Genomic DNA, 12,192 nt, shown 5'->3' on the forward strand with positions numbered 1-12,192 from the left:
GTACTTTGGTTTATACAAAGATTCCTTCAAAAAAATTTTAAGAATCAGTCCACACATCAATATGCTGCATCATTTCATTGTCGTAAATGAAAGTTAATGGAGGTTTACTGCAAAAAAGAGAGGCAATGATGTCGAAGGTTCATCTTCAATCCAGGAACACGCTTTTTAGTTACAATGTATTATAATTTGGTATTTAGGAGTGTAAATTTAGTTGTACCTTTGAGCAATATCATATTCTTGTAACAACTCACTGTCCAGAATCAAGTCACTTTATCTTATAAATCAGCCTCATGCCCTATGGGTATTACTGTGAGGTTGAAGTCTGTAATATTATGTAGAACTGCAATTATGTTGGTGATATACTTTTACAAAATCAAATAAGGTCTGACATTAACTTAATAAATATTGCTATAGCTTCACAGGAGGCTCATAATAGTGTTGTTGGACTTTAACAAGTAGTCATTGTGACATCTGCTAAAATATGTGTCTTTCTAGATCTATTCAGCCAGCTACTCTCAATCACTTTCCCGCTGCCCTTAGCAGCCCTAAACTTAATGTTGTGTCACCCGGAGCAAATTAATGAAGCCACAGATCCATCTTCCCGTGGGAAGCAAGGTCCCCGTGACCTCACGGATTGCATCTGGATGACTTCGATAATGAGTTGCTTGCTCCTTGAAGCTAGGCCACTGTAAACAATGTCAGCGCTTTGTATCAGAGAGGAGGAGTCCTAACTGACATTGCATCAGTAATGGAGTAAACACTTGCCACCTTTAACACAAGTCAATGGTGCGTATCAAAAACATTAATGGAAGGCAAATGTTCAATGCTTTGAGGCATTAATACCAAATCCAGTGTTACAGGATTGCAGATAATAAATAAGTATAATAGGAAGGCCCAATTGCACTGCTGTTGGTCAACCTATTCATAACCGTCCCTTACAGAGGATATATCTGTACACAAATGTTGAGACCCAAATACCTGCCGGTTAGGTATTTTATCCACTGTAAAAATACATTGACAGAAGAAAATGACCGAGAAGTGTAATAGCGCAAATAAAACATCAGCACAAAGTGAAATAATGAAAATCACCTTGTAAGAAGGAACAGTGAGGGACCCTAAAGGGAACAACAATGTTCTCTTGCTACATTTTAAGTATTGAGATCTTCATGTGTTGCTTTCAAATAGAGCAAAAATTGTTTTAACTATTTGTCAGAAACATTTTTGATCTTTTAATGCAATTGCAATTCAAGGACATGTATAGTTCCCATTCCAATGTCAGCACAGCCCAGTCTTGACTCTTTGAGTCAAGTCCCAGACTTTGATTAAAACATCTAATCTAATTTAACATTGAAATGTAATACCAAGGAAGATATATATTACTGGCACGTGGGACGTTAACCCACATTTCCATTTGCTTGTTCCAGTGCTTCAGAAGGACATTAAAATCCTTGACATTATACTTAGGGTTGATGTTGTGCAGAATGGCTGTAGTCTTTGTTCTTGAATTCATCCTTTGTGGAAACCATCAGAAATCAACCCTGTCCCACATTAAACAGGCTCCTAATAATTTTTGTAGGTCATTAGTGTGTCATCAATGTGGATAAATAAAAATGACTTTTTCAAACTGAACTTGAAGAGAATTTTCCACTGTTCTTTTCTGTCAGTATTGGAGGGAGCTTATATTGCTGGCACATATCCTTAAAAAGCCAATGGCTTCATTCTGTCTGTAATGAGCTGTTAGAGAGTGTATTATTAATGTTTATCATTATTGGTGCTAATCCCCCTGAGGATGGGATATTTTTTAGTCAACCTGTTCAGATATGTTGTTAAACGTCTCCAGAGCAAGGGACATTACCATTGCGCATCCTTACTGGAGATACAGTACTATTCTGTGTATCAGAGCTGGTTATTTTACAGAAATTAGCTGTATTTTAAGAAAACCTGTCAGATACAGTCCATTGGCTCAATTGGAACGCACAGTCTGGAAAGTAGGAAGGCAGGGGATTGGCTCATACTGATCTCAGTGCCTGGCTCTTATAGCATACTCCTCACTGAGTTCCCAGATAAAAAAAACAGGAGCTCGGTAGAAGGGTGCTATAGCTTTTAACATCAACTCACATCCTGGGCACTGAAGGGGACATGGCAAGGGGGATATAATCTGGTAGGAGAAGCACACGGTGAGAGGCAAGACTTTTTCAGGGCTCCAGAACACCCATGTTCCTCCTGGCCCACCATAAAACTTATTAAACACAAAGTCCTTCAACCTCTTATGGACCTTGCTGCTGTTCTTGGCAGGTTTGGCCTGGCTGATTGAAATCCATTGCTGCATCCCTGCTCAGTTTCCAGACAAAATAATAGAGTCAGTCCTGCTACCACAGTCCAATCTGCACACATTAATAATAGAAACATGGAAAATAGGAACAGGGATAGGCCATTCAGCCCTTCAAACCTGCTGAACCATTCAAAATGATCATGGCTGATCGTCCAATACAGTACCCTGTTCCCCACACCCTTTGATCCCTTTAATGCTAAGAACTATATAGAACTCCTTCTTGAAAGTATTCAATGTTTGAGCTCGACTGCTTTCTGTGGCTGAGAATTCCATTGGCTCACCACTCTCGGAGTGAAGAAATTTCTCATTTCTGTCCTAAATCCTTAGATTGTCACCCCAGATTCTGGATTCCCCAGTCATTGGAAACTTCTTTTTGTCAGTCCTGTTCACATTTTGAAAATTTCTTTGAGACCTCTCCTCATTCCATGGAACTCTAGTGAATATAATCCACACTGAAATTCTCTCATCATATATTAATCCTACATCCCAGGATCCAAATCAGTAGACCTTTATTACACTCCCTCCAAACCCAGAACAACCTTCTTCGGATAAGGAGTCAAAAGCTGCACACAATACCCCAGGTGTGATTTCACCCAGTCTCTGTACAATGGCAATGAGACATCCCTGCCCCTGTACCCGAATTCTCTCACCATACCTTTTTCACTGCCTGCTGCGCTACGTAATCACTTTCAGTGGTTGGTGTACAAGGACACCTAGATCTATATAGTTCTTAGCATTAAAGGGATCAAAGGGTGTGGGGAAAAGCTGGAAACAGGGTTCTGTATTGGATGATCAGCCATGATCATTTTGAATGGTTAAGCAGGTTTGAAGGGCTGAATGGTCTATTCCTGCTATTTTCCATGTTTCTACGATCAATGTGTGCATATTGGACTGTGGTGGTGTTATCAGATAATAATCTGCCTTTCTGTTTTACACTGCCAAAGTGGATAACCTCACATTTATCCACATTATACTTCATCTGTCAATTAGGGAGAACTCCATTCGACAAAACAATTGGGAATCAGCATTGTATTCCTTCCAGTAACAATCTTGTGTGCACATGCTTCATTGTTTTTCCTACATCTTGCTGTCCCAGATTACTTTATGTGCGGAGTCATGTTTTGCCACTTAGGGAGTCTGAACTTGCACGTAGAACTGGTGATAAGACACAATGTAAATGTTATGTTTTAATTTTATTTAACAGGGCTATAGTTGCAGAGGAAAATACATCCATTATACTTAGCAAAACTCAGTGGAGGTTACATTTAAAAGGTGAAGGCCAACCTTGTGCAAATCACTGTGGTCCCACTGTACAAGAATTTATCTGCCTCATGTCATCACATTTAGTTTGTTCCCACTTGAATAATCCACAGTTTTCGTATTTCATTTACTCATTTACGGAATATGGGCAGCATTTGTTACCCATCTCGAATTGCCCTTGAAAAGGTGTTGGGGAACTGTCTTGCACATGATGTAGGTAGACCCACAGTGCTGTCAGGGAGAGGGTTCTAGGGTTTTCCCATACAGAAACTGAAGGAATGGTGATAGGTTTCCAAGCCAGAATGCTGAGTGACTTGGAAGAGAACATGCAATGATGGTTTGATTAGATTCCCTACAGTGTGGAAACAGGCCCTTCGGCCCAACAAGTCCACACCGACCCGCCGAAGCGCAACCCACCCATACCCCTACATTCACCCCTTACCTAACACTACGGGCAATTTAGCATGGCCAATTCACCTGACCCACACATCTTTGGACTGTGGGAGGAAACCGGAGCACCCGGAGGAAACCCACGCAGACACGGGGAGAACGTGCAAACTCCACACAGTCAGTCGCCTGAGTCGGGAATTGAACCCAGGTCTCAGGTGCTGTGAGACAGCAGTGCTAACCACTGTGCCACCGTGCCTCCCTTAATGGTGTTCCCATGCATTCAATGCCCTTGTCCTTCTATTGGGCAATGGTTATACATTTGGAAGGTGCTATCTAATGAACCTTAATCTATCTTGGAGCTGATACACACATTAGAGTTATTGAATATTTGTGCATGTTTGGTAAATTAAGAGGTTGCTTTATCTGAATGGTGTTAAGCTTCTTTAGTATTGTTGGAGTAGCACTTATTCAGGCAAGTGGGGAGTATTCCATTACTTTCCCGATTTGTCTGAACTGCAGATGGTGGATGGGTTTTGGGGAGTCAGGAGATGAGTTATTTGATGTGGGATTTGGAACCTCTAACCTGCTTTTGTGCAGACATGACATTTTGTTTATATGTCTATTCTAGTTATTCATTTGGCATTCCTAGCTGAAGATTGTTGTAAATTCAGATTTATATTTTCCACTGATGTATTGGCTCCTCCATTATTAAGGATGGGGACACAGAAGGTGAGTTACTCTCTGCAGGATTCCTCGACACTGACCTGCTCTTATAGCCAGTGTTTCTATGTCTAGTCCAGTTCAATTTCTGTTCAATGTAAAACCTCAGGGTGTTGATAATGGAGATTTCAGATGATGATAATGCCATGAATGTCACAGGGAGATGGTAAGATTCTGTTTTGTTAGAGATGATCTTTACCTGGTCCTTGTATGGCACACTTGTGACTTATCAGCCCAAACCTGGATATTGTCCAGAACTCACTATATTTGGACATTAGCTTTTACAGTATCTGAGGAGTCACGCATGATGCTGATTAATGTGCATTTGTCAGTGAATATCCCCACTTTTGACCTCATGATGGATGTTCATATAAAAGAAAAATAATGATTATTGTTTAAAGTTAATTGTACAGTGCCGATAACAGGTTGATTGCTTTACATTGAATATATTACTGTTAGTTATTAAGAACTTAGAATATGTGTGTTCAAAAAATAAATCTGAATTTTCCTTAAAATACATACCAAGATCTGCTGGACAATAATAATTATGCTAACTTCATGGAAAATATGCAACTTTCTAAAGCTAAGTTTTCCTTCCAAGTGGATTTCAAACAGACCACTGTTTAATCGATAATTTCTGTGGACCAGTTTTAGAAACAGTAGCAGAATCACTCTGGGTCTTCTTTTACAAGCAACTTGCTTATTGGTAAAGACTGTGGAAACATGGCACTGAAAACGCAATACATTATAGACAAAGCTGAGTATAAATGTATGAGCATGGAGTGGGTCACCAGTCTGCCTCTTGTTAACCAAATACACCCGGATGCAACAAACTGTGATGATGATCACTAGGTACCATTGTATGTTTTGAACGTAGGGAACTAAAGACATCAGCATTAGTGTCAACAAGTTAGTTCAGCTGGCTTCCATTGTGCACACCAGCGGAGTGTCCTAGTTTGACATATAGTGGAGCAAACAATTGGATGGAGGGTGCAAATGATGCTAAACTTAGATTAGATTAATTACAGTGTGGAAACAGGCCCTACGGCCCAACAAGTCCACACCAACCCGCCATCCACCCAGACCCATTCCCTTACATTTACCCGTTCACCTAACACTACGGGCAATTTAGCAAGGCCAATTCACCTAACCTGCACATTTTTGGATTGTGGGAGGAAACCCGCACAGAGAATATGCAAACTCCACACAGAGAGTCACCTGAGGTGGGAATTGAATCCGGGTCTCTAGTGCTGTGAGGCAATAGTGCTAACCACTGTGCCACCGTGCCACCCACTATGGGGAGGGACACATTGGCTTTCACATTAGGATAGAATTAGAGCTGGACTTCCAGAAGGTATTTGATAAGATACTGCGCAAAGAGCTAATATGTAATGTAAGATCATATGCAATTGAGGTAACTTATTAGCTTAGATAAAGGATTGGTTAACCACCAAAAAGCAGAGATCTTTTTTTGATTGACAGGATGCCACAAGGAGTGCCACAAGGTTTGGTCCTCCAATTATTTATAATCTATATTAATGACTTTGATGCAAGGATAGAAGGTACTAAAGCTAAATTTACAGATGACACTAAAATGGTGAGACATAAGTTGCAAAAAAGAATAGGAAATTTACAAATGTATACGGATAGATTAGGTGAATGGGCTGAAGTTTGACAGATAGAGTTTAACATGGATAAGTGTGAAGTGATCCAATTTGATCAGAAGAATAGAAAGGTGATTGCTTTGGTGCAGAGGGATCTGGGTGTCCTTTTTAAATGAACATCAGAAAATTTATATGCAGTTGAAACAGATAATAAAGTAGGCAATCACAATGTTGATATTGATTTTTAAAGGAATAGAGTATAAAAGTCGGGAAGTGTTGCTGCAACTTTACAGGACATTGGCGAGACTGCACTTAGAGTATTGCATACAGTTTTGATCCCCTTACTTTAGGAGGGATGTAGACACATTGGAGGCAGTTCAGAAGACCTTTACTAGATTGAATGCAAAGGTGATCAGTTTATTTTATGAAGAGAGATTGAGCAGTTTAGGCCAATACTTTCTGGAATTTTCGAAAAATGAGACGGGATCTAATTGATTGACATCAGATGCTAAAGGAGATTGACTAAGTAAAGAGGATGTTTCATCATTTGGGAAATTTAGAACAAGAGGCCATAGTTTAGGATAAAGGGCAACAGATTTATAACAGAGTTGAGGAGAAATTACTTCTCTCAAAGGATCGTGAATCTATGGAATGCATCTTCCAAAATGCAGAAGATGCTTGGACGGTGAGTAAAGTTAAGTCGGAGATAGATAAACAAATGTTTAATTAGCAAGGGGCTGAAGGGCTATGGAGAGTGGGCAAGAAAGTGAAAGCCAAGATAAGATCAGCCATGATTGTACTGAATGGCTGAACACACTCGACGGGCTGTATTGTCTGCTCCTGCTCCTAGCTCTTATGTTCTGACGTTCTCAAGGATGGTGGGTTCAATGTGCAGAGTAACTGCACTAAACTAGTCAGGTGATGCTGACATTGTGCAGGAATGAAGTCCATTTTTGTGACCGAGAACAATGAGAATGGTGGGCCTTTTGGTACTATAGATAGCAGAAAAAAAAGGATAAAGTAATGATTGTATTTGTGTTCTGTCGTGCAGATTGAGGCTGGTGTACACATACATTGTTATTTTTTTGCAGTGTCACAGCTTACCACAGTCATAAATAAATGTGTTTCAGAACAATCAAACTCGCAGTTTAAATTCCTTAGCTTTTATTGACCTTGTCAGCACTGCTGCTGCAACAGCATTTTGTTGTATTTGACTCTTGTCTACTGCTGCCTTATTATTTTAAAACTTGATGACACTGATTGTTTTGTTGATCTGATGATCATCTTTGAGGAACATCCAGCCTGCCAGCTCCCTGTCGACCACAAGTGAGGGTAAAGTATTTTTACTTTCAATGTATTCGGTCATTAATTATCTCTGACAGTTTGGGTTTTCAAAGAGGCAGTACAGGGAGCATGCAGTACTGTGATTCATATTGCATCATATACACTGACAATATTAGCCTCAGTATGCCTTTCCATTTGTAAGATTAATGAGGAAGACAAAAATGGAGTTACTAGCCTTGGCAATGCTAAGGATGATTGAAAATTCCAAATAAAACCATGTTTTTTTTTAACTTGCACAATATTCATTCAAATCTGATTAGCTCCACACTTTAATACACCCTTTTGCAATTTCTCTGATGAGTGGTCAGTGACCTGAAAAATTAATTTTGCTCGATGAACAATAAACTGGCTCAGCTGGTAAAGGTATTGGCTCAGAAACAGCGAGTTATGGATTAGTTCCTGCGCTACAGTTGAACACATTGGTCCAAAGTTTACCAGCCGTTAGGTGGCTAGAAGTGGGGACAGAGCACTGCTCAAGTCACTATGCATCCTGGCAAATTGGCTCTCCAACTAGGGTAATTTTCCTGACTGGGCAGCCAATTTAAATCCACAATGGCCATTTTCACAGACTGTTGGAAAATGCCAGTGACAAAAAGACCTCTGCTGCAGCTGCCAAATGAGGGCGGCGTCACAACCTCAGCCTCCAGGAGGGGCAAGGTCACTTTTGGAAGGAGATGAATATATAAATCACAGAGGGCCACATGGGAAAGGAAGGCAGACCCTGGATCCCCTGTGTTCATTTCCGTGATGGGGTTTCCCTTTCAGCAATCAGCCTCGCAAACCTTTAAACTGTTTTTTTATCCTTACTTACTGAATGTAGTTTGTCTCCATGAGGCCTTGATCATAGTGGGATTCCCAAGCTTCCGATTTTCTGATTGGACTAGTAGCTCTGGGGCCAGGGGGCATAATGAAGTTGCTGTCAAGTTGAGAGGGAAGCTCTCCTGGCCTTTTATACTCGTTAATAATCTGCTTTGTCGGCCAATGTTAGGCTGTCCATCCTCTTAGCGTAATTCAGTCCTTGATCTGACACATCAATGAGGGTGTATTGAGGTGTCAGAGATGTCATTTGTCAGATGAGCCCATGTCACAGCTGACGACTGATAGGGTCATAAGATGGTTACAGCACAGAAGAAAGCCACACTGCTTGTTGTGCCAGTGCTAGCTCTCCAAATGAGCAATTCACCGACAGCCATTCCATCATCCTCTCCCCAACAATCCAGCACTTCATGTTTTTTTCAGATAACAATCCAATTCTTGCTCGAATGCCTGAATTGAATCTGTCTCCACTATACTCTCAGTCAGCACATTCTAAATGCTCTTTGCTTCTGTTGCAATTACCTTAAATCTGTTCCCTTTCATTCTTAATCTTTCTATCAATGACCTTAATCTCCATTATCTATTCTGTCAATATGACAATATGCGTACCTCCATCAGATCTCCTCTCAACCTTCTCTTCACCAGATGGATAATCTCAAATTCGAAAATCAATCTATACAACTGAAGTTCCTCATTCTACAAAACATACTTGTGAATCTTTTCTGCACCCCCACAAACTCCTTCACATAAGCCCTAAAATGTGCTGCCCAGAACAGGGATCAATACTCCAGTTTTCTGCAAATTCAACATGATTTCCTTCCTTTTGTAATTTATGCCCTTATTCATAATGTCCAAGATATCATGTCCATTTTTGCCCATTATGTCCACCTTCCCTGTCACATTCAATGACTTATACAGACATGCACCCAAGTCATTCTGCTCTTACTCTCCCTTAGAATTTTCCCCTTATTTTATATTGTCTCTCCTCATTTGTGTTAACAAAATGAATAACTTCTCACATTATGTTGCATCTTGAACTTGTTCACCTATTCCACTAATCCGCCTACTCACATTAATCTAAAATGTTCCATGGTCCTCCTCATTTTTCCTTTATGCAGAAGTTAAAAGCCCAAGGTGTAGGGGTATCATATTAACATGGATAGAAGATTGGCTGACAGCCAGAAAACAGAGTATGCGCTAATGAATCTGTGTCTGACTGGCACCGGAATCCCATGGAGGTCTCTGCTAAGACCTCAACTACTTAGAATGCACATAAATTTGATGAGGAGAGTGAAGGTGCAGCAGCTAAATTTGTAGATGATACTAAGATAGGCAGGAAATATGTTGTGAAGAAAACATCATGTGATTTGAGACAGTCATATGTAGCTGAATGAGAGGACAACAATTTGGCAAATGAATCATAATGTGGGAAAATATGAAGTTGTTCACATTGGCATGAAGAACGAGAAAATAGCAGTATTTAAAGAGTGAAAACCCTCAGAATTGTAAGGTTCAGAGGGAGATGAATGTTCTAGTGCATGAATCAGAAAAATCTTATTACATGGATACAGCACATAAGGCGGCAATGGAATGATGATGGAGGGATTTAACATAAAAGTGAAGATATGATGCATTATTTATATAAGGTGTCTTAAATATGGTGTGTTGGTTTGGTGTCTTTATGTGAGGAAGGATGTGAATGCATTTAAGGCTGTTCAGAGGATGTTTACTGAATTGAACCCCGGAATAAATGGGTCATCTTGTAAGGATGAGTTGGGCAGTCTGCACTTGTTTCTGATAGGTTTGGGAAGAGTGAGGGGTGAGATGGTTGAAGTAAAGAAGATGGATTTGACAAAATAGACTTGGAAAGGATATTTTCCTTTTTAGTGAGTCCAAATCTTGCAGGCTTTTAAAAGTTAGGGCTCAATCTTTTCAGATAGCATTGAGGAAAAAGTCTTTCTGTCAGAGCATTGTGCGACTGTGGCACCCTTTGCTGAAGGTAGTGAAGACGGAGTCATTTCTTTTCAGAGAGAGGTGGAGAGATTATTGTTAGACAAAAGAATCAAAGATTATTAGGGGTAGATGGGAATGTGGCATTTGAAAAACAAGAAGATCGATTTTTTTTTATTGAAACGTGGAGCAAACATAAGGGGCCAAATGGTCGTCTTCTGTTCCTATTGCGGATGTTCGTATGTTAAAAGAACAGCAAGATATTCTCTTTACCTAGTCCAACATGGCTTATAAAAGTAGATTTTTGTCTTTTTTGTGTGAAAATGGTTACTACATTTGTCTACACAACCGAAGTATATTGAAATGGTATTGAATTGGTTCTGTACCAGACTAGCAATCTTGATGCTCAGGGTAATGACTCAAGGAAGGTGGATTCAAATCTCACCGTAGCAGTTAATAAAAATTGCATTCAACTGTGGAAATAAAAGATAGTCTCAGAAATAATAACTAAGAAGGCTTAAGATCGTCATGAAAGCCCATTTGATTTACTCAAGCCCTTGAGTGAAGGAAATCTGATACTTACTTTGGTCTGGCCAATGAGTGGATCTGGACCCCCAGCTGGTTTGTTTTCTCTGGAAGTTGGTTGACTCGGGATGCTGCCTGACTTGCTGTGTTTTTTCAGCACCACACTTTTCGACTCTGACTCTCCAGAATCTGCAGTCCTCACTTTCTCCTGACTCTGAAATGGCCTGGCAAGCCAGTTTGTAATTGATACAGGTAAATCAAAATGGAATAAAACCTGACATACCACCAGGCATCAATTTAAGCACCAGAAATGTCAAGGCCATGAACATGCTGAATGAGAGCGATTTAGCAGCTGAAAGCCTAGCCATTCAGAAGACACTATCGGCTATCATCAGCAGCACAACTGTATTTATTCAACATCTCATTCCACAAGGCCTGGAATATCCATCATCTTACCATTTCTCTTTGAGTCAGGGGATCAACAGTTCAATGAGGAGTTCAGAAGAGCATGTCAAAAGAAACAACACACTCACCTGACAAGAAGTTACCAAACTAATGAAGGGGGATGACTTGTATATCCATCAGTGGAAGCAGCACATAACAGACAGGACCAGCAGTTCCACAAACAATGAATCAAATAGAGCTTGACAGTTTTGCTCCAAACAACAATAGGAGAAGGAGACTCCACAAACACCCTCTTCCTCAACTTTGGGGAGCTCAGTATCTCCTTACAAAAAAAAAACTGAAACCTTCTCCTATTTCTGCAGCATTTCAGATCCCATATCCAGCCAAGCTAATTCACCCTACGTGGAGTCAAGAAACAACTGAAATTGCTAGACACAGCAAATGCTAAGGGCCCTGAAAACATCCTGATAGTAGCACAGAAGACATGCTCCAGACCTTGCTGAACCCCAACAAACTACTCCCGTACAGCTAGGAGAATAATATTTCCCAACAAGGTAGCAAACTGCAGATATATGTCCAATGTGCAAAAACAGGACAAATGCAAACTGACCAATTACTGCCACATCAGTCAACACAATCATTGATGGAATATCTCAGTACTACCAAACGGCTCCAGTAAAGGAATAACTCACACACTGACACTCAGCTTTGCTTCTAACCAGGCTATTCAGGTCCAGGCCTCATCACAGCCTTGGTCCAAGCATGGATAAAAGAAGTGAGTTAGAAATTATTGTCTTTGGAAATAAGGCATCATTTGTCTGAATGTGGCATCATGGACTATGAAGA

The sequence above is a fragment of the Hemiscyllium ocellatum genome, chromosome 14 (assembly GCF_020745735.1).
Source record: "Hemiscyllium ocellatum isolate sHemOce1 chromosome 14, sHemOce1.pat.X.cur, whole genome shotgun sequence".
Classification (NCBI taxonomy): Eukaryota; Metazoa; Chordata; class Chondrichthyes; order Orectolobiformes; family Hemiscylliidae; genus Hemiscyllium; species Hemiscyllium ocellatum.